We start from the raw sequence: 24,593 nt of genomic DNA on the forward strand, positions 1-24,593 counted from the left end.
CAGACCAGGGTAAACGGGACCTGGAGCCAAACACTGTCCTGGGAGCAGGAACCGGTGGGGTGGCGACTCGGGCAGTGCGAGCTGATGGTGCGGCGACTCTGGCAGCGAGTGCTGGCGGCGCGGCGACTCTTGCAGCGGGTGCTTGAACTGCTGGAGCAGACTTGGAGGCTTGATATGCTGGAGCAGACACGGTCCCTGTCTCATGTCTCAGTAGTTTTCCACCGCGTGTCTCATTTGTAGCTCCGCCCCTTCCCCAGGTGTTTCCAATCCTACTGTGTTTCCTATTTCTTTAAATAGATCCCCTGTGCCACTTGTCCCTCATCGGTCTTTGCACTAACCTCTGTTGTTTTGTCGTTCTCGTGTTCTCTAGTTCAGCCCTCGTTTTCATAGCCTTAGCCCTTGTCCTTTGTTTATCTTCTTGTTTATTTCTGGTTCCCTGTTATAGGCGGCAACATCATTGATAAAAATATTAAATAAAACTGGACCCAGAATTGAACCCTTCTAGATATGTATGTTATAGCTAATAAGTTTTTAAAATATTTTTCTTTTATTTTTATAGTACATTCTTCACAAATATAATATTCATACAGCAACACTCACTCATTCATGCAGATTCACTCACTTACTCAGACTTAGTTACTCCTGAATGCAAAAGGAAAAGTTTGACCCAGCTGCAGTTCACCTAGTTCATCTAGTTGCAAGGTTGCATGCCCTTCAAGCGAAACAAATGTCTTCACATCGTCCACAGACCAAAGCCTCAGCGCTAGCGCTGCTCCAGCTTAATATCGAAGGTCTCACCACTGCCAAGGTTGACATCCTTGAGCAAATAGCCATTAAAAACCATGTGACTGTGATCACCCTACAGGAGACCCATGTGGAAAACAAGAACATCCTGAAGGTTCCTGGGTACACCTTGGCTGGTGTAACCCTGGTAAATAACTAAGGTAAATAGCTATAATAATTCCTAAAATAATAATGTTTATTTAAATAGTTCATGTAATTGTTTCTAAAGAATAATCTCTGTTCAGTCACTGTTATATTTACCTGGCTTTTATTTTACTTTATTTTGTCCCATAACTCTCTGCAGTGTAGGTTTGCTGGGAGAAAGGGGGTGGGTCTGAAAGAGTGTGGGAGAAGCTGGATGGGTGCGAGAGAGAAGGAGAGAGTAAGGAGGAGTGTGAAAGAAATAAAGTTCTAGTTTTATCTAGCTAAGCTGTCTCCATGGACTACGGAGCATTAACGTAGTATTTCAGTTGTGTTATCTGCCCGATATCACACTAAACTGTGAATACGCTGCTGATCAAGAGTAAGTTAAGTTCACTGAGTGTGTGTTAACCTAGTACAGGATAACGCTGTGCATCGTGGACACTGGACTTGTCTGGTTGGCGAAACCAAGCGCTAGTGAGTCCAACCAAGCCGAAGATCCTGCCTGTTCCTGTTTCTACTGTTTTTACACTCCACACGACCAGCATCGCTGGCGGTTAGCCAGTCCGGCCAGCCTGCATCTCCACAAGCTCCGTGAAGGACTGAGCTGTTAGCCTAGCCACCCCAAGCTAACCCCCGTCGCCCGAGCAGCCCCGCCCGCCGCGCTGCTGCAGAGAGAGTGAGGGAGAGACACTGAGTGAGACTGGGTTTTCACCCGAGCGAGTTCAACCACAACGTAAGGTGGAATACTTCTGTTTACACTTTTATTTCTTGCTCAAAAGAGTGAAGCGGCCAGTGTACTTTTCGTTTTAAGGCCACCACGCACGCTAGCTACGATTCCAGGCCTGCAACGAGTACTTTTGGTTAGTTAGGTGCCGGCTTAGGAGTGTGTGAGAGAGAGTGTGTGTGTGTGGGCCCACTACACAGTTAAAATTACAGTGTTGAGTTTATAACCATTGAGTACAGTGTTTTTGGAGGTTTATTACAGTAATTTGTATAATTAGGGAAGTCTGATTTTATTTAAAGAAAAAGGATTTTATTTTATTTAGAGCTGAAACTGGGTTAAAACCTATTTGATTGTATTTGTTGAGAATTGATACCATATTGGTTACATTATATCTTGCTAATATATACAAATACCTGATATCTATATCTATCTATATATATATATATATATGTTATAATTGCTTAGCTCATATTCATATCTTCATATGTAAGTAAATAATATATCATACTGTCTTTAAAGTGTTTGTTTCTTTGCATTGTTATTCAGAGAGTGATGTCTAATTTAAACCTAGCCCTAGTAGATATTGGAGGCACCGCCATTGTACATTTTAAACTTCTGTGATAGACACGTTTCTTTCAGTAATTGGTAAAATTATAAATTTTCCACCTATATAAACCAAGAGAACTCAGGGCGCTCTTGTAGGTTATTTCAGTTACATGGGTAAAATCACTAAAACCTTGTTTAGGAGCGCTACACTGATCATATTGCTAGCAAACACCATGGCATAGCAACATTCGTCCGCAAAGGCATGGCCTGGTCAGCTGCCGGACAATCTCCAGAGGGTGCAGCGATAGAATGGCTATCAACAAAAGTGCATGATACCACAATCCTCAACATCTACAAACCACCACCCAGTAGACTGGTCCCATCATCCCTGCCAGACATCCCAGCCCCTGCTGTATATGCTGGTGACTTCAATAGCCACCACACAGACTGGGGTCACAGCAAATCCAACAGTGATGGTGACGTCCTGGTAAACTGGGCCTCAGCTGTGGATGCAACACTCCTATATGACCCAAAGGAGCCATGCACATTCTATTCTGCCCGATGGAACAGTACCACCAATCCTGACCTGGCATTTGTGAAATGGAACAACATCCAGCCACTTCCTGTAAGACGCACCCTGGATATATTTCCCCGGTCACACCACGACCATCACTCATCACAATTCCATCTATGGTCCAGGCTACGCAAGGAAAGGATGTCAAGAGGTGGAACTTTCGGAAAGCAAACTGGGCAGGGTTACAAGTCAGCAAAGCAGCTGCTAGCCATGTTCCAACAACTTAAACGATGCCTATGACTCGTCCTGTAAGATGCTGCTGGCTGCCGCCAAGAATAACATCCCCCGCGGTGTGCGCAAGGCCTATGTCCCCTGCTGGGACAAAGATTGTGAAATCGCAGACCAGCGAAGACAGGTACAAAGCAGCAGATAACCTGTTCTGTTTTCCTGGACCTCACAGCTGCATATGACACAGTCTGGCTGCGTGGGCTACATATGAAGCTTCTGGATACCATCCCAGACAAGCACATGGTGAGCTTCATCATGGAGATTCTAAGCAACCACAGCTTCCGATTACACACCAGCAATGGCCAAAGCAGTAGGATGAGAAGGCTCAGGAACGGCGTCCCACAGGGTTCAGTGCTGGCCCCAATGCTGTTTAACATCTACATCCATGACCTCCCCTTAACAACATCCTGGAAGTACAGTTATGCAGATGACCTGGCCATCTTATTCAGCAATCGATCCTGGGAAGCAGTAGAGGAGGGCCTCTCCAAGGACATGGAGATCTTGTGCTCCTACTTGAAGAACTGGTGCCTCAAGCTTAGTGTCGATAAGACTGTAACAACAATGTTCCAATTCTACAACAAGGATGCAACCCGCAAGATCAACATCACAGTTGATAATGTGCAGCTACAATCCGAACCCTCCCCGAGTGTTCTGTCTAGTGAAGCTAGGACAGAACACTGTCCTTTAAGCAACACCTGGACTGCGTCAAGGCAAAAACCACTGCGCGTGCTGCACTGATACGGCGTCTCGCTGGCACTACGTGGGGAGCTGACACAAAGACATTGCGCATCTCCACTGAGGCCCTGGTTTTCCCCACCGCTGAGTACTGCGCCCCAGTCTGGTGCCGTAGCCCCCATGTAAAGAAGCTGGATGCAGCCCTTAACACTGCCCTGCGGACCATCTCTGGATGCCTACGAGCCACTCCAACCTATCAACTGCCTGTCCTCGCTGGTATTGCCCCAGCAGAGCTCAGAAGAGAAGCAGCCATGCTGGTTCTAGCTCGGAAGGCACAGATGAGTGAATCCCACCTCCTCCACAAGACCGTCACAAAGTCTTCACAGCGCATACGCCTCAAGTCCCGACGCCCCTTTGCCACACATGCCCAGGAACTGCTCTGCACAACACCAGTTGACATCTCCAAGGCCTCCTGGGTGAAGGCAAGATGGAAGGACCAGTGGAAGGCAGCAGGACCATCTACACTTCATCAGTTTATCAAAGATCCGACGGATGTACCTGGCCAGCATCTCACCCGTAGGGAGTGGACAACCCTAAACCGCCTGAGAACAGGAGTAGGGCGCTTTGGTGCAGTGATGCAGAGGTGGGGTCTTACAGACAGTGCCCACTGTGAATGTGGGGACCCATCACAAACTCTGGAACATGTGATGACTACCTGCCCCAAATTCCGGCCACCAAATGGCACTCAAGGTCTAATAGACCTGGACAACGAAACACTGGACTGGCTTGCAGCAACAGAACTGAGGGTCTAAGGACATACGCCAGAGAGAGAGAGCTGGGCGTGTCCGCCAAGTGAGCTTCAGAGCTGGGCGTGTGGAGATCCGGCGCTGCAGCTGTGAGGCCTGAAGCCGCGGGTGAAACGAAAACCCGGACTGGAGCTGCAGCTTCGCCGGCAAAGTCCGTAGTGGGAAGCATGGGGCCGCCGGTAGAGACCGTCGCGGGAAAAGTCACTGAAAAAGTCCCGGAGCACGGCTGGGTTGCCGCGGAGAGAGTCCCAAAGTGAGGCTGGATCGCAGCGGCGGAATCCAGCTCTGCAGCCGCCAAGAAAACTACTGAGACAGGAGACACAGAGGAGCACAGGTCACGTGGGGAAAACACACAGAGACATGAGACAAGGCCAGGACGTGACTGTGTTATGTGTTGCTTTAATGTACTACATTACCCATAAGGCACGAGGCAGACGGGTGACCTGAAAGACGAGGAATGTATGGGGCGTGCTTCAGTAAAAGTTTGAGTCTAAACCCACGCGGACCATGTGTGTGTCTGTTTCATTGATGCACTACACGGCATAACATGGTGTGAGGTGGCAAAATTCTTTGGAATTAAGAACAGAGGATGAGTTTCGATGACGAGTGAGCGAGTTTGAGCCGTGAGGTCGTGTCTACTAGCGGAGAAAAAGGGAAATGCGCAATGCAATAGCGGCGCGGAAAGCCGAGGAGAACTCGGTGAACACGGAGTAGAGGTGTTGCCAGAGTCAGCGCGATCACCGCAGCAGAATCTGTCAGCTGGAAGGACAGAAAGAAGACCTATAGTCATGGATAAACTAAGTCCGCCCTCACCCATGCAGTTTAGTGGAAATCTCACAGATAATTGGAAACAGTTCAAGCAGAGATTTGAAATATATCTAGCTGCTAGTGGAGCAGGGCAAGGGGACGAGAAATTGCAAGCTCAAATCTTTCTGCACGTAATTGGGGAAGATGCGTTGGACATTTATAACAGTTTCCAAATTGCACCCAATGATCTGAAACTACCTACACTGTTGAAAAAATTTTAAGAGTACTTTGTGCCTACCAAAAACATAACATTTGAGAGATACAAGTTCTTTTCCTGTGACCAAAAGCCTGGCAATGCTTTCGATCTGTACCTAGCAGAACTGTATACTTTAAGCAAGACATGCAAGTTCGGTGCACTGAGAGATTCACTAATAAAGGACCGCATAGTTTGTGGAATTGCAGATAATGGCATGAGAGAAAGGTTGCTAAGAGAGAAAGATCTGACTTTGGATAAGGAAGTAGACTTGTGCAGGGCAGCACAAAGCTCGCGCTAGCAAGTCAAAGAACTGGCCAAAACAGAAATGGCGGTGCATGCAGTAAGAACTAAGGAGCAGCACAAGAAACGCCAATATAAACAAAATAAAGACAAAATGGTGGATGGCAGTTGTAAGAAATGTGGAGGTAGTCATGCACCAAGAACATGTCCAGCTTATGGGAGAGCTTGTAATAATTGTGAAAAAAGAAACCATTATGCAAAATGCTGCACGGCTGAGACAAACAAAAAAGTGCATACAGTGGACGAGGAACTAGATGAGTTTTTCATAGATGTTGTGCAGGCATCCCATGCTGAAAAAGAAGAATGGATTGTTCCAGTGACTGTAAATGAGACAATAATACAGTTTAAGTTGGATACTGGAGCACAAGTGAACTTGTTGTCATTTGCTGATTACAAAACACTGAAAATAAAAAGCAAGATACACCCAGTGAAAGTGAAAGTGACAGGCTACACCGGAGAAAGTGTGCCAGTTAAAGGCAGCCGTATAGCTACATTCAAACGCAAAGGCCAGATGTTAAAGGCACAGTTGCTGATCGTTGAAAAGAAAGTGCAACCAATACTGGGTTTAACAGCATGTGAGAAACTCAATCTCGTGAAAAGAGTGTTTATGGTGGCGTCTCAGACAACAGACAAACAGAACACCGACACGGACAACAGTGACCAAGACACTTTAATGTCACTTTAAGTTCAAGGATGTTTTTGAGGGACTAGGCTGCTTACCAGGTGAACACAAAATACATGTGGACAAAACAGTTGCACCAGTAGTTCACGCATGCCGAAAAGTTCTGTTTGCACTGAGAGAAAAACTGAAGGATGAATTAGCAAGAATGGAAAAGCTGAAAGTTATACAGAAAATCAACGAACCGACAGATTGGGTGAGTTCCCTCGTCATTGTACAAAAGAACAATGGTGCATTACGCATATGCCTGGATCCCAGAGATATGAATAAAGCAGTCAAGCGAGAGCATTTTAAATTGCCAACCCGTTTAGAGATTATGTCTCAGTTCGCAGGAGCCAAGTGGTTCAGTAAAGTCGATGCGTCTTCTAGTTTCTGGCAGATGAAGCTCGACGATGCAAGTTCAAGGCTCTGTACTTTCAACACGCCAGAAGGAAGATACCGATTCCTCCGTCTTCCATATGGAATCCTATCTGCTCCAGAGGTCTATCACAAGAGCACATTCCAGGAGTCACAACCATGATGGATGACGTGATAGTGTGGAGATCCACAAGAGAGGAACATGACACAAGGCTACGACAAGTGCTTGAGCGTACACGAAGTGTCAACCTGAAGCTAAACAGAGACAAATGTGAATTCGCAGTCAAGTCTCTGACGTTCATCGGAGATGTTGTGTCGGAGAAAGGGGCGAGTCCTGACCCGAGAAAGACGTCAGCCATAGTCAATATGGAGAGGCCCCAGAACAAGGACGAGTTGAGGCGGTTCTTAGGGATGGTCACATACCTAGCTAAGTTCATACCCCAGCTGTCTGCCATTTCGGCTCCACTCAGGATGCTGCTGGAGCAGAAAAATGAGTGGATGTGGCTACAACAGCAAGAGAAGTGTTTTCAGAACCTGAAACAGATACTCACCTCAGAGCCAGTGCTTAGGTTCTATGATCCCAAAAGAGAGACAAGGATCTCCGCTGATGCTTCTCAGTATGACTTCGGAGCCATCCTTCTACAGTTGCACGAGGAAACATGGCAACCAGTGGCCTACGCATCAAGAGCCCTCACCAGCGCCGAGGTCAATTATGCGCAAATCGAGAAGGAACTGTTGGCCACCACGTATGCATGTGAACGTTTCCATCAGTATGTATATGGGCAGACTGTAGAAGCAGAGACAGACCATAAACCATTGGTCGCCATCATGTCCAAGCCATTGACTGACTGTCCTCTGAGAATACAGCGTATGTTAATACGACTGCAGAAATACGGCGTGAAATTGACATATACACCAGGAAAATACATGTATGCAGCTGACATATTGTCACGGGCTGTTGACAAACATGAAAAACCAGACAAAGAAAAATGTGCTGACATACAAGCATATGTTGACATGTGTCAAGTGAAAGATCAGAACAACTCAGACAAGAGACTGAAAAAGACGAGACATTGACAGAACTTAAGAGGATGATCAAACAAGGCTGGCCCGAACACAAGAGCGACTGTCCACAGCGAGTTCAAGATTACTGGACCTGCAAAACAGAGCTGACGGTGGTCGACAACATTGTATTCAAGGGTAACAAATTTGTAATTCCGTCTTCAATGCGCAAAGACATGCTCAGGAAGATACATGAAGGGCACCTGGGGGAAGAAAAGTGTAAACGCAGAGCTTGCGAAGTCATGTATTGGCCGAGAATGAACCAAGACATTGGCCTGACCACAGCCTCATGCGAAGTATGCTTGACTTACCGATCAAAACAGCAGCCAGAACTCCTCATAACTTACCCTGTGCCAGGTAGACCATTCTACAGAGTAGGAGCGGATCTGTTCGACTGCCATGGAAAAAGCCATATGGTGGTGACGGATTACTTCTTAAACTACCCTGAGGTCACGACCTTGCAAACAACATCTAGCAAGGCAGTCATTTTGTTCCTGAAGACTGTATTTGCAAGACATGGAGTCCCATTTGAACTGATATCGGATAACGGTCCACAATTTGCAAGCAGTGAATTTGCTGACTTTGCAAAAGAATGGGGTTTTCAGCACATAACATCTAGCCCACATTATCCTAGGTCCAATGGCCTTGCAGAGAGCTCCGTCAAAGTTGTCAAAGGTCTCATGAAGAAAGCGCACGATGGAAAGGAAGACTTTCATCACAGCCTGATGATCTATAGAAGTGCGCCACTGCAGAACGGCCTGTCCCCAGCCCAAATGGGAAGACGCCTGAGAACCAATCTGCCCATGCATGAGAATCTCTCGACACCCAAAGGAGCACACAAGATCAAAACTGACAAAGAAAAAGACAAAGAGAAACAAAAACAGCAACATGACAAAAGAGCAAAGAAACTGCGCATATTAAGACCCGGAGAACATGTCAGAATCAGAGATCATGTGACAGGTGTCTGGAATCTGCATGGCTCAGTGCAAAAAGAGGTGGCACCACGCTCTTACGAAGTTCAGACAGAGTATGGAGGGTCTTTGAGAAGAAATCGTGTCGATCTAAAGCCACAAATGTCAATCCAGACAGGGGTGGATCAGCCCGACAAGCCGGAGACAACACCCTAAAGCATACCGTGGAACTGGAAGTGCCAGCAACTGTCCATTGCTCTCCTGCCAAGACACCGTGCAGGCCAAAGCGCATGGTTCAGCCTCCCAAGAACCTCATTGAAAGTTGCTGAACGCTAGAGACTGTGACTGTGTGTAAAAGAGTTCATAATGTTGATATTGAGGATGTTTAAAACGGAGCATTTAGAGTAAAGTAATGCAAAGTACATTACGTCTTAGTTGGGTTTAAAAAAAAAGAAAAAAAAAGAAAAATTTTTTAAGGGGGGAGATGTGTTGTTATGTGTTGCTTTAATGTACTACATTACCCATAAGGCACGAGACAGACGGGTGACCTGTAAGACGAGGAATGTACGGGGCGTGCTTCAGTAAAAGTTTGAGTCTAAACCCACGCGGACCGTGTGTGTGTCTGTTTCATTGATGCACTACACGGCATAACAGTGACAATAAACTCAAGTTGGTTTAACCCTCATGCCCTCCTTAAATTTTGCACCCTCTGGACACCTTCATGGCAAAAATGTACACGCCCCAAAAAACTGCTCCTAAATCATTATACATTCATTTATTTTATTTATTTTTCTACTCAAAACTACCAAACATTAAATAATTTTCAGGATTTTAACCCTTTAAATGTTTAATTATTTGAATTATTGCTATTTTTTTGCAAAAAAAACACAAAAGATTTATTATTTTCCATAAAACCAACAGTAGACAGATGGGGCATTGGTGGAAATTAGAGTCTTGGATATGTCAAAGATTAGCAACAAAATTGTTTTAACTGCATTACTATTTTTTATGTAGTGCCAGATTTCAAATTTTGCACCCTCTGGACACCTTCGTGGCAAAAGTCATAATAAAATACACAATAAATATCAGCAATACAATCCTCATATGTCAATTTTTTTTTTGCTTATTTATTTTTATTTTTTTACAAATCACTTAATCAACTTCAGCCCTGATCAAAATGATCAAATATTCAATAATTTCCAGGATTTTAACCTTTTAAATGACAGTTTACTTGAATATGTCAAAAATTAGCAACAAAATTGACTTGATTGCATTATTATTTTTTATGTAGTGCGAAATACTCCCACTGGACACCTTCGTGGCCAAAAATGCCTCATTGACCTCCATTGAAACCACATTTTTTGATCTCACATGCATTTTGAAATTTTAGTATTTCATTTTAAAGAAAAGTAGTGATATTTGACATATTTACTGTATTCCATTGGGTTCAACCATTTGTCCATTTTAGGCTGATGAATGAAATTGTAACTTGTAATTTTGCCAGTTATATTATGGACCCCCAAGACAGTGTGAGTGTGTGTGTGTGTTTCTGTTCAGTTTAGAAAGAAAGAAAGAAAGAAAGAAAGAAAGAAGTAAAGAAAGAAAGAACACTTTTGTTGTCATTTTCATTGCTGTCATAAATGTACAATGGAATTAGAATTTCACTCTAACCCCTAACCGTAACACAACAATACACACATGTGAAGCATGAGGCAGCCATGTAAGGTGCCTGGGGAGAAACTGGGGGTTAGAGCCTTTGCTCAATGGCCCATAGTGGTCCTAATGAAGGTTGGGGACAGATGAGGGCTGACTTCTCTAAGTCTATCTCTGAAGACACCATGGATTTCCCCAGCTCCTCTAAGAACAGCCTCTGTATGTATGTTCTTTGCTGGTTCCAGGAGGGATCCACAGCAGTGAACAGTGAATGCTGCACCCACTTGTTCCACATATTATGGAAAGCAGAAAGCTTGTCCTCCTTGTGTCGACAAGGATGGGTGAGTTGATCATCGAATCGGAGGCTAGCACTTATCACTTGAAATCATTTGTGGGACATTGTGGCTCTGAAGACTTGTCTCCAATTCTGGTCATCCCACAGGCAGGGGGTAGATTCTCCTTCGGACCGGTACACACCTGCCAGCATGAGATGACCCATGTATGCTCTGATCTCTGTTTCATCACTCTGTCCCTACACAGAACGCCTTCCATGCAGGTTTGTCATTTGTAAAAATCAGCTGGATTATGTCAGGAGTGAAGAAAAGGCCAAAAGAAGATGCCACTCATGGATTCTGGTTATGGCATATCTTGTGGGCGCTGGAATCATGCCACTGGGTGCCTGAATGTAGCGCAGTGTCCTGGAATGAGATGGATACCAAACTTGCCGATTTTTTGCTGTCCACTCATTGTTAGGATGGACAGGATCCTCAATGTCCTCTTTATTTTCAGAGGAAGGGTCAGAGGCACTCTCAGGAATTGAGGACTCCAGTGACCTTTCGATTTCAGACTCCTAATCAAAGCTTGTGTCTTCTTTAGAAGATTCCTGCAGCTCAGTGGTAGATAAAGGCTGCATGACCATTTCCAATGCTTCCTCTGTACTGAAACGTATCTTTATTTTTCCTGCAGGTCTTTCTTCTTCTCTGCTCACTATGAAATGACCCCTCAGCCAAACTCCATGTGAAAGCAGCCAGGTGCATAAACATACTAATAGTTTTTTGTAGTTGTTTTTGATTACATCAAAGGCAGAAGGCCACTCTCATTCTCTCTCTTGCACACACACACACACACACACACACACACACACAAATACACTCTTGGGGGGTCCCTGTTAGTCACATGTCTCCATAATATAACTGGCAAAAATCAGCCTAAAATGAAAAAAATGGTTGAATCCAATGGAATAAAGTAAATATGTCAAGTTATTTAGATTGATTGTTTGAGTTTTTCGACGTTTTTGTTTGACTCGGGGGACAGACACAGTCTGAATATACTGGTATCTTGGTAACGTCTCTTTGCAGCTCGCAGACGGTTGGTTAAGCCTCTCTGTCTGCGGCCTGGTCCCGGCTCTGGATTGTCAGCAGCTTCTAACACTACTCTGCTGACTAGCTAAAAGACTATGAGCTATGCTGCATGAAAGTAAGGCAGCACCCTCCTGAGTGGGGTGGACACCATCCCTACCTAAAAGACCAGGCTTGCCCTCGAACTGTAGCCAGTTATCTAAAAAGCCCACATGATTTTCTGCACACCACTTGGACATCCAGCAGTTCAGCGAAGAAAGCCTGCTGTAAGCTTCATCTCCACGCCTCATTGGGATGGGGCCAGAGCAGATTACCTCCTTGGACAGCGTCTGGGCCTGTTTAAATACCTGTAAAGATGACTGGAGTAGCACAGTGCAGAATGATCCATGAGGTGACGAAGAATCCTAGAGTGTCAGCTGAAGACTTACAGAAATCTCTGGCACATGCTAACATTTTTATTGACAAATCTACAATAAGGAAAACATTAAACAAAAATTAAGTTTATTGGAGGACACCACAGAGGAAGTCACTGCTGTCCAAAAAAACCCATTGCTGCATGTTTGAAGTTTGCAAAAAGGATTGACATCATCAACGGAAAAAAATATTTTTTACCAAGACAAGTTTACCAAGACATTTTGCAGGAAAACTTAACATCATCTGTCCCCCAACTGAAGATCAACAGAGGATGGATGATGCAACAGAACAACGACCCAAAACATAGAAGTGAATCAACAACGAACGTCTTCAACAGAAGAAAATACTGGGCCTTCTGAGGAGTCCTGACCTCCTCAACCCAGTTGAGATGCTGTGGCATCATGACCTCAAGAGAGCGATTCACACCCGATATCCCATAATATTATAGCTGAACTGAAACAGTTTAGTGAAGAGGAATGATCCAGAATTCCTCCTGACCGTTCTGCAGGTCTGATCTGTAGCTACAGGAAACGATTGGTTGAGTTTTTTTGCTGCCAAAGGAGGATCAACCAGTTATTAAATCCAAAGATTCACTTTAGCTCCGAGCACCGCCATCACTGTGTACTGTGACAGATATATATATATATATATATATATATATATATATATATATATATATATATATATATATATATATATATATATATATACATATATACTTATATATATAGATTCTGCATAGCCAGCCTCCTGGTGCCAGCCACTACGCTATGCGGAGTCTATGTATATATGTATGTCATTATCAGTACACAGTGATGGCATGAAAGCTCCATTTAAAAAAAATTCTAAGGCAGTATGAAAAAGATTACAGTACATATCATTCCCTCCAGGAAACGCACAACACTTTAGTTATTTGATTACTGATGGATTTAATTGAACTCTTTGTGCTTGCACTTCACTCTTCTTTAATCCACCGTCAAACTGTTTAAATACACAGTGTATAAAACAAGCACACGTTACAGTGATGCATACAGCTAAAGTAAAAATGAAGAAACCTCTATACAGTCAATGTAAATCTACTTTTAAACAGTTTAAGAAGCTTCTCCAGACTCGAGCGTCTCACAGAAGAAAAAAAACAGCACTAACAAAAGCTCTGTGCACAACACAGGTTGCAACTTAATTCCTACAAATAGTTCCTTTTAATATAATAGTTAATAGTTCCTTTTAATTTTAATATCAAATCAGTACACTCAAAAAATTAATTAAATAAAGAAATAATGATTTTAACAAAAGTCAAGTCAAGTCAAGTAGTTTTATTGTCAATACTGCATATGTACAGGACATACAGAGAATTGAAATTACGTTACTCTCCTTCCCAATTTTACAGCAGGTACAGATAATAGATATAATAAAGGAGAATGGGAGACACTATGGGTACAATACAACAGGGACACAAATAGACATACATGAGACAAAAACAAGGTGCAGTAGTGTGGGGGTGAAATAGATATATAAATATAAGTAAAAAAAGAAATAGATATATAATATAAAAGAGTGGGAGACACTATATGTACAAAACAACAAGACACAATAAACATACGTAAGACAATAATGCAATATTGATGGAATGACAGTATAAATAGTATATAACAGTAGTGCAAATAGGGTATATGGTATATGGTATATAGCTTAAGGCTGGTAAAGTGAATGGGTGCGTAAGTTCTTAAAGTTCACAGTTTAATTAAAGTGGAATTAAAGTGCGTATTGACAATGCAAGTATAGCAGTAGTGCAGGTATTGGGTGTGTAGTGCAAGTCCTTTGGAAGGGACCAGTACTTTGTGCATTATAGTGCAGAGTTTCAGTACTGTATTAGTGGGGGGTCAGGATGCTGAGTGAGTGTGTGCTGGGGGCAGGATTGGGATGGGGGTAGAGCAGGAAGAGAGTTCAGCATCCTCACAGCCTGATGGATGGGGCTGTCTCGCAGTCTGCTGGTCCTCGCCCCGAGACTCCGCAGTCTCCTCCCTGATGGCAGCAGGCTGATGAAGCTGTGTAGTGGGTGGGAGGGATCTCCTGCCAGACGGAGGGCTTTCCGCGTGAGGCGGGAGCTGTACAAGTCCTGAAGGGAGGGGAGAGAGGTGCCAACAATCTTCTCAGCTGCTCTCACGATGCGCTGGAGGGTCCTGCGGCAGGATGCTGTGCAGGCCCCGTACCACACGGTGAAACAGCTGGTCAGGATGCTCTCGATGGCCCCTCTGTAGAAGGTGGTCATGATGGGGGTGGGGGCTCCATCTCTTCTCAGCTGAGAAAGTAGAGATGCTGATTTGCCTTCCTGGCCAGTGATGCTGAGTTGGTGCTCCAGGAGAGGTCCTCTGTGACGTGCACACCCAGGAACTTGGTGCTGCTCACCCTCTCCACAGCAGTTCCGTTGATGAACAGAGGAGTGTGCTGTGTGTGAGTTCTCCTGAAGTCCACAACAATCTCCTTGGTCTTCTCTGTGTTCAGAGAGAGATTGTTGTGTTTGCACCAGGAGGCAAGGCGGCTCACCTCGCTCCTGTAGTGTGACTCATCGTTGTTGCTGATGAGACCCACCACCGTCGTGTCATCCGCAAACTTGACGAAGAGGTTGGAGGTGTGTGCTGGTGTGCAATCATGGGTCAGCAGAGTGAACAGAAGGGGGCTCAGCACACATCCTTGAGGAGCCCCTGTGTTCAGTGTGGTGATGCTGGATGTGCTGCTGCCAACCTACACTGCCTGTGGTCTTCCAGTCAGGAAGTCTAACAGCCAGTTGCACAGTGAAGTGCTCAGCCCCAGACTGTCCAGTTTGTGTATGAGCTGTTGGGGGACGATTGTGTTGAATGCTGAGCTGAAGTCAACAAACAGCATTCTGACGTAGGTGTTCTTCTTGTCTAGGTGTGTGAGGGCTGAGTGGAGAACAGTGGAGATGGCATCATCGGTCGAGCGATTTGACCGATAAGCAAACTGGTAGGGGTCCAGGGAGGGGGGGAGCGAAGACTTGATGTGATGCATGACTAGTCGTTCGAAGCACTTCATGAGGATGGGGGTGAGTGGAACCGGACGATAGTCGTTGAAACAGGATGGCGATGCCTTCTTTGGGACAGGGATGATGGTGGTGGCTTTGAAGCATGTGGGAACCACCGCCTGACTCAGAGAGGTGTTATAGATGTCAGTTAAACCTCTGCGAGTTCCCAGGCACAGTCTCTCAGCACACAACCAGGAATGTTGTCAGGCCCAGGAGCTTTCCGAGCATTGATCCTGCTGAATGCTCTCCTCACACTGTCTGGGGATAGCGTCAGCACCTGGTCACCAGGAGGAAGGATGGATATCTGGGCGGGTGTGTTGTTGAGTGGCTCAAACCTTGCGAAGAACCCATTCAGGTCGTTCAGCAGAGATGTGTCGCTGTCGCAGGTCTGTGGATGTGGTTTATAGCCTGTGATAGACTGGATACCCTGCCACAGGTTCTGTGTGTCTCTGCTGTTACTGAAACGTTGGGAAATCTTCTTTGAGTACAGCCTTTTAGCTTTCCTGATCCCGCGGGACAGGTTGGCCCTGGCTGTCCTCAGGCCTGCCTGGTCACCTGTTCTGAAGGCTGCATTTCTGGCCTTCAGGAGCTTGTGGACCTCTCCTGTCAGCCATGGTTTCTGATTCGCTCGAACTGTGACGGTCTTGAGGTCGGTTACATCATCAGTGCACTTGGTGATGTAGGCAGAGACAGTTTCTGTGTACTCCTGAATGTCCGTGCAGTTGTTGTGGGTGGCAGCCTCTCTGAACATATTCCAGTCTGTTGTGCTGAAACAGTCCTGAAGTGCCTCTGAGGAACCCTCTGGCCATACTCGTACCTGCTTAAGAACTGGTTTGGAGACTTTAACCAGTGGTCTGTAAGCTGGCATTAGCATAATGGTGAGGTGATCAGAGGCTCCCAGGTGGGGGAGGGGGAGGCTCTGTAGGCTCCTCTGTGTGTGGTGAAGACCTGGTCCAATATGTTGTTTCCCCTGGTTGGAAAGTCTATGTGTTTAAAAAGTCCAGAAAACACACTCTTTGGGTCTGCATGGTTGAAATCTCCAGACAGAATGAGAAAAGCATCTGGGTGTGCTGTCTGCTGCTCACTGATGTACTGGTACAGTTCATTCAGTGCTTCACTCCTCACGCTGTTGTTGGAGGTCGGAGGGATGTAAACAGCAGCGATCAGCACGGCGGAGAAATCTCTCGGTAGATAGAACGGACGGCATTTGATAATCATCAGTTCCACTACCGGTGAGCAGTGTTTACAGACCACAACAACGTTCCGACACCAAGCATCGCTGATGTAAACACAGAGTCCGCCGCCGCGGCTCTTACCTCCGTGGTCCGCCCGATAGCATGTTAGCCGCTCCAGCTGAACGGCGTGGTCCGGGACGCTGTTGTTGAGCCAGGTTTCGGTGAAAACATAAACACAGCAGTCTCTGTGTTTCAGTGAGTTTCTGCCGACTCCAAGCAGAAACTCACGGCTGTAGGTGTGTTTCAGGATGTGAACGCACGACAAAGACGTACAAAAACACTGCGACTTACGAGACAAAAAACACGAAAACGCTGTTTCCTTGGGAGAGAGAGAAGCCACAGCGTGTGCACGCGCCGCCATCTTGGTGACAAAACGTAATAAACAAATGTCAAATTATATTTATGGCAGTTAAACTCATTTATCAGTGAACTGTCAAGTCTCTTAGCAGACTGATCAAGATTGCTGTTAGGACCTTTTTTTATTGTTCTGATCACATCTCCGCTGTCTGACATTTCCACGGATTGCAATAAACGTGTGCTATTAAAATAAATGCTTCCTTGGTAAAGTCATCAAGCGTTTGTATAGCTTGTGAACACATACAAGCAGAGGCGTGCAGACATAGACATCAGGTGCTAAAGCACCACCAACTCTGCCCTTTATCAACCAAAGTGCCCTTTTGAAACTTCGTTTTTTTTTTTAATTAATTTTTTTATATTATTATTATTAAGATTTTACTGAGGCCGGTTTGAAATGATCTTTTAAAAACCTGAGCGATTAAAAACGAGTGAAAACAGAATGCCCTGAAATCAGCTCACACACACCCGACCTCTCTCTTCCTCTGTCATGTGACCCCGCGCGGTCGCGCGCTGCAGCAGCAGTTCAGTTCAGTGAGTCTTCAGCACAGTACGCACGGCAACAGATAGGCTTCTTCTCCCCCCCCGTGTCCCACCAGCCAGGTAACATACACATCAAGTAAAATCCTACCGTTTGCCCTCTAAACCCAACCTGAAATCAGTTTGTTGTGCAGTAAAATGTCTCATACAGCACCAAACTACTATGTATTTTATCAGTTGGTGGTGTGACATTTTTCCATTGAAAACTCACGTTTAGAGAATGTTACAAATAAAAGTAAAATTTCATTCAACATGTGTGTGTAATTTTTTTTTTAAATGAAGTGTTCCACATGCGCTAAAAAGTGCCCTTTTTCTCCCCTGAGCACTTGCCCCCCAAAATGTCTGTGCACGCCACTGCATACAAGTAAAGAGAAGGCCATATTTTTTTCGGCTCCTTTCAGGCTTCCTTCACATAGAATGGCCCGAATGTGCCAACTTAGGATCTTGTGTGTTTCTTCTATACATTTCCTGCATGTTTCACACTTGTAAATGTGTGAGGGAGCTGCTTTGCTGCGTCCAATGACCCATATTACATTAGAGCGCAATTCATTGATAGTCATTCCTCTACCTTGATGGTGAAACTTCTCCGTGCGTTATAAGTAAAGTAAGGAGAACACACGGCTTGTTTTTGGCATGTGGATGAAGGCTTGATCTTGTCAAACGCCCTCCAACTCTGAAAATGCCATTTTCATCCAAAAATGGACTTTGTGTAGAGCTTGTTTGCTTTGTCAATCAACTGATTTTACTGCTGAATGCTTCTTTTTATACCAACTTGATTACAAAATGTTCTGCTTCCTGTCTTTTCTCAACACTTGTAGTTTCAGTTAGTTTAGCTTTGATGTGTTTAGTAAAGCGCTTAAGACAAGCAATGGCCTTAACAGCTCTTCTCCAGTCAGAAAACTTTGTCAGGCGGTCTAACAATGTCCTGTATTCCTCTGCCTCTGTGTTTAGCACCTTGTGTTAAATCTTTCGAAGTTCTGGAACATTGTCATTAACCTCTCCCACCTTTTAATCTCCTACAGCTCTCTTTTTTACAGAAAGTCTGGCCCAGTGAACCAGTTTGAATTCACAAGCTGTTAGGCCTCTCATACCATGATCAGCTGGACATACAAAGTTCCATTGCTTGGGATCTGCAGCAGAATCGATTCTCTGGATTCTGTTTGCTACAAACACATGGAAATGTCTGGCATCATTGTTTATATATCCATGTACGACCTTTGAGTTGGTCCAGAACAATTATTGCAGATTGTCTCTCAAGCTTGTTTCTGAGCATGATATTGTTCTTGCTGCTACTGTAACAAACTTTAAAATGTTCCAAGCCAAATAAATAAGCCACAAAAGAAACTGATATAACTGGTAGTGAAGGGCATTTATTTTGGGTCGGTAGCAGTGTACTACCTGTGTCCAACTTAATAAGAGTTTAGTGGACTGGAGTGTTTCTTTCTCTCAGCAATGTGTAAAATATTTCAATTACATTTCCTATATATAGATCAAATCAAACCAAATTTATTTGTATAGCGCTTTTTACAACAGGTGTTGGCACAAAGCAGCTTTACAGAAACATGATTACAGGACAAAGAATCAGGCAAAAGATTAAACATAGAAAATACAGAATACAGAACCCCCAGTGAAAAACTCCCTCAGAGCTGCAGGAGGAGGAAGAAACCTTGGGAGGACCAAGACTCACATTTGAGGGGGGACCATCCTACCACTGGTCAAACAGCTTTTAAATTCAAATTTAAAAAGTCTTTTATACATCCATATAGGTTTTATGTACTCAGGAGTGTAATAGCGCCACTAATGGCTTGGATGTAATCCAATATAGAGACACTTATGAAAATAATATGTGTATAAAAATAAAAAAAATACATATATTTATATAAAATGTACACAGTCACACTTCCCTGAATTCACCTTGTATGAATGTGATTAAACCCAAATATAAATATATATTCACTGAACAAAATGTAAGAGCTCTTTAACCTTGAAAACTATATTTGTTTTTCCAGAGAACAGTTCCTTTAAGTGTTCGTGAAGCAGACAAAAAAAAGGGATTGGAACAGTCCTTGAACAATTCGTACTCCGGGAGGAAAAATTGAAGGGAAAATCCACAAAAAAAAACCTATTTGGGTACCCAAAAAAAATATATATATAGAAACTCAATTCAGTTTACTTAAGTGATCCAAGAAAGGTTTAGAGCAGATGCGGCCGTCTCACTCTCCCTCACTCTCCCTCACTCTCTCTCTCTCAGCGTGGAAACTAGCTTGAGCACACCACCAGTCTAGCAGGAGAATCAGTAAACACGAGTTAATAATATGAGGGCAGCTGGAGCTATCAGACCTCTCTCTCCCTTCACGCCTAATCGTCTGAGCAGAGTTTAATTTATACAGAGAACACAATCTATAAGTACACATTAATAAAAATGAAAATATCCAAATACTGTTTTACAATAAGCTTATTAAACAAACATACACTTTTAGAACTTTTAGAAAATACCTCTAGTAATTCGCTTAAAACCCTTTATCTAAATGCTTATATAAAAGCATATAAAGAGCATTTAAAGTCATTAAAATACATTTAACATTTCACTCAAAACACTTAAAATATATGCTTCTATTTAAAGCATAAACAGAGCGATTAAAGTTAATAAAACACTTAATATGTTAACCAAAACTTCTGGAACTAAATGCTTATATTTAAAGCATATAAAAGGCATTTTTAGTAATTAAAATACACTTAATATTGTACTCAAAACATTTGAGTTGCATGCTTAAAGCATGTAGAGAGCATATAATCCACTATTACAGAGCAGATAAACAGGAGTTTCAAGCTTAAACTGAACGTACTTCGGCAGAACTTTTAAACACATTTAGTGCTATTTTTATGAAACAAATAAAACATATAAAGCTCTTCATAATTATGCACTAGGATGCCCTATAAGCGGACAATGCTCACCTAGCAGGAGAATCAGTAAACACGAGTTAATAATATGACGGCAGCTGGAGCTAGCTGCAGCTATCAGACCTCTCTCTCCCTTCGCGCCTAATCGTCTGAGCCTCGTGTTCTCCTGCCTATGCATTCCTATGGGAGCTGCGAGATTTTGCCGTAAAGCAGACAGAACTGACAAAAAGTGTGTAGAGTGTGTGTAAAAACTGCTGCAGTTTTCTTAAAGGGGCAGTGCTTAATTAAGGGGTAACCTTACATTAAATGGCTAGAATACAGCTGGGTTACACTACCACTGCAGACAACTCAAGCCATGGTACTATAGTTATCATTATCACCTTCAGCATGCTCTTCCTCTGGTATTGACTCCAACACTTTCTGGCTCTTGAAATAAACTTGTGAAGCCTAAGCTTGCCTTTGCTGCAGTGCGCTCTAGCTTCTCTGCCAAGCTGTATTGCTTCAGCATTGGACAATAAACTTCCAAGACCCTTGTCAACATAGAAATTCCTTTGGATGAGTTTAAGGGTTCTTGGGCTAAACTAATCCTGACCTTCAGCAGCTAGATGTTTAAGACCAAAATTAGCACAGCCAGTAGAGGAGGCTGCACCAAAAAGACTTTCATCCGAAAAAATGATGCTGGTGACCCTAAATCCCTTTTCTCCCACCATAAAAACCTCAGGTAGTCTTGGTCTTTAGGCCTTTCATGGAATTGATGGAACATTCATTCTACATCACAAAAAAAGCAACTGTTCTACAAAGTACTGTGACCAAGGTGTTTGTGAGATCTGGCCCAGTAAGAAGGTGGTCATTCAGTGACGTATCTTGGAACCTTACAGAACAATCGAAGACAACAAGTTTCTTCCCATGCTTTTGAGGGTGGTACACCACATGGTGGAGAATTTACCAGACTGGTTGATTGATGAGCTCTTCCTTCCTTTTCTGCATTACCATGAGCAATGATGTCTTTCATGAAGCTCACATAGTCTGAGCAGTATTTCTGGGAGTCCGGCACGGCTGCATGACCCTGTGAGCTTGTGGCTAAATGTTTGTTTGTTTGTTGTGTTGTTCTTTTTATCAGTAAGTTGTTTTGTTTGGTCATGGATCTTTTCAAAGTGTTGCTGGTTGTGTGCCTTCTTACTTTTGTAATGGACAATGCTGGGGGATCTATTATCATGGGACAGATCACCTACACAAGGGAATACCTGCTTTCTCTCCACCCTGCGAAGGCCGCCGGCCCAAGTTTAAGTGTTATACTTGCGGAGGACTGCGAGGAAATTCGGAAGAGTCGTAGGAAACTACACGGGGATAAAGGGGAGAGAGAGGAGGTGTGCAGGAGATGAGGTGAGTCGTTTCCTTTGCCATCAATGACTCTCTCTAACGTGCGAACGTTGTAATAAAGTTGATGATTTATCTGCAAAAGTCAGGTACGAGAGATAATTTAGACAGTGTAATTTACTGTGTTTTACTGAGAAGTGGCTGAAGAATGAGTCAGTAATGTGTCTTTACCTGGCTACACCTTGGTTAGAGCAGACAGAGATAAAATCAAAGCAGCGAAATCTGTCGGAGGTGGACTGTGTATGTATGTGGATGAAAAGTGGGCAACTCATTTCTGAGTGTGTCATTCTGACTGTGTCATTCAGGCCCTTTTATCTCCCCATGAGTTCGGGCTGATTTATTGGTTTATGTTCCAGGTCCAGACTATGAAGGAGCTGCCATTAAGATTATGCAGACATATAATAAGGCAGTGTTGTGTTCTGCAGACCAGACAATGTTTATTTTAGGAGATTTTAACAAATGTGATCTCACTGCTGTTTTGCCAAATTTGCATCACTACGTGGACTGTCCTACCCGCCTTACACGGACTTTGCATCAGTACTATGGGAACATTAAAAGGGCTTATAAGGTTGTGTGCCATCCACCTCTGGGTAGATCAGATCATAATGTGATCCATCTTTTACCAAAGTATAAAACAAATCTGAAACAAGTGAAGTTAACAACAAAGACTGTGAATATATGGACTGAGCAGAGCACAGAAAAGATAAGAAATTGTTTTAACGTTAAGGACTGGCAGAATTACTTTGATAACTGTAAGGATGAGCATGTCACGTCTGGTGTTGTAGGCGCTCCCTGTCCTTCCACACTTAGCTCCAACGGAGGTTCTCAGTCTATCAACTACAACACCCAGAATGCACCACACACCGACATCACACACTCTGTCGATCACGTGACACCTCACGTGTCCCGGCCAGGAAGTCCTGAATACTGATTACCTGTAGTATTTAAGGTCTGTTCACACACACACACACACACACACCGCGTATTGCCTGGTTTCGCTGTTACAGTTTTCTCGTGTATGACCTTGCTTTTGTTTTCTCGACTCTGATTTTTGCCTTGCCTACTCTGTGGATTATTGTGTATTACCTGGACTGCTTATCGTTTACGTTTTTGGATCACCTCTGATACTGCCTGCTTCGTGTATGAACTCTGGACTGTGTATTGTTTCTGATTGTGGATCACCTCTGATACTGCCTGCCTCGTGTATGACCATTGGACTGCCTCACTATCCGGTAATGGTCTCTCCCTCCTGGAATCTGCTTAACAGTATCTGCTACCTTCTACTACTGTTTTGTTTTGTACCCTGTGGGTTTTCAATAAAATCCTTAACTGGTTCTGTGAGTGTCTGTATTCTGTACACCATCATGACAGAGCATGAATTAACTGATAGCACTGTCTCATACATTAAGTTCTGCGGGGCCGACATAACTGAGGTCGGGTTATTAAAACATATCTAAATAATAAACCGTGGTTAACAAGAGAACTGAGGGAATGTTTAAAAGAAGAAGAAAAATGAGGGAGAAAGACTGTGGAGAGACAGCCTACTCATTTAAATAACCCCACCCCTGAGGGCTGCCTCCACAGAGCTCACACAGTCTGCCGAGCCGAGCGGAGCGGAGTCCAGTCGAGCCGAGCAGAGAACTTATCTGCAGCACGATAAGATTCACATTTTCATAGTAACAGTGCAGTTCCTGCACGTTATGGATATTAACTGTGTACCCAGCCACATGATAGTTTTGTAGCAAGTGGAAGTGAATAAAATACAGCGAAAAAAAACATTACCAAACGGCAGTGAATGCCAGGACTAGTTTTTGCTTTAAACAACGAGACGAATCCGGTACTGAAGCTCAGTTAATTTTGCCGCTGAGACGAACTGAGCACATTTGGCTAAATTCTGCACGGATTATGCAGAGTCTAAACCAGTGCTGCCGTACATCAGCAAATCTCGGGCAGAGCCTTCATGCTATCTGGGTCAGCTTGCCGCACGCACCGGTGACGGGCGAAGCCACTGACCAAGTAAAAATATTAATTCTACAGAGTCTAGCGAATATAGTTAGTTAGATAACTACACTAATGTTAGCTAACAAATTAAGATAGCTATAAAATCCAACCGAGATTAAATGGTTCGCCTAAGATCTTGATAATTAATAAAATAAAATGCACAGAGACACAGGAGTGGAGGGAAAACAGCCAGCAAACTTACCAAAAAAACTGCAAAGAACTTTGTCCAGAATGTCTGTTATAGCAGAACACGACATTATTAATACAACAATCTAAATTCAGTTTAGCTAATAAAAAATAATAACGGTAGTACAGTTAGCTAGCTAAACGTAAACTACTAGTACTAGTCTACTGCTTGACGTAAGGGGAAAAAAGAACATGATGCAGGTTCTGCTGACGGTCTGTTATTGGTCCCGCCCATACAGTCATTGGTCCCACCCCGGCTAGGTGTAACTCAGCCCTTTTTACAATAACCACACCTTTTTAAATACAGCTGAATAACGCTTTAAAAAACGAATTCTGTGGGAATATAAAAATGTAACAATATAAGCAGAGGTTACACTAGCTGCTGCATTTAAATAAAGGAGGTAGAATTACAGTATATTAGACAAAAACGTGATTGAAAGTTGTTCTGTTTTGCCATTGAAACCTGTGGGGGTGGGTGGGGTTATACAGCTTTCTGCAGCCGAACAGCAGGGGGCCCCCGACCCCGACGATGCTCTGTCCAGCTATACACAGTCTATGGGTAGGAATGGTAGAAATGTTAAGTGTGGAATACACAACCTTGCAAAGAGCAGTGTTGGGCACGTTACTTTGAAAAAGTAATTAGTTATAGTTACTAGTTACTTCTCCAAAAAAGTGCAAGGCAGTTACTAACTGAGTTACTCCACTATAAAAGTAACTAGTTACCAGTAAAAGTAACTATTGC

At 43.7% G+C, this 24,593-nt stretch overlaps 1 protein-coding gene across 1 annotated transcript in view; it reads left to right on the top strand.

Annotated features, from left to right (window-relative positions):
* Positions 1–1,136: 1,136 nt before the first annotated feature.
* The window catches only part of LOC111193656 (uncharacterized), a 138,561-nt gene continuing 115,104 nt past the window's right edge, over positions 1,137–24,593 (top strand). The window contains exon 1 of the mRNA XM_049473372.1: positions 1,137–1,796. The gene's annotated coding sequence lies outside the window, so the exon portion shown is untranslated. The remainder of the gene's footprint in view (positions 1,797–24,593) is intronic.

The sequence above is a fragment of the Astyanax mexicanus genome, unplaced genomic scaffold, assembly GCF_023375975.1.
Source record: "Astyanax mexicanus isolate ESR-SI-001 unplaced genomic scaffold, AstMex3_surface scaffold_37, whole genome shotgun sequence".
NCBI classification, from domain to species: Eukaryota; Metazoa; Chordata; class Actinopteri; order Characiformes; family Acestrorhamphidae; genus Astyanax; species Astyanax mexicanus.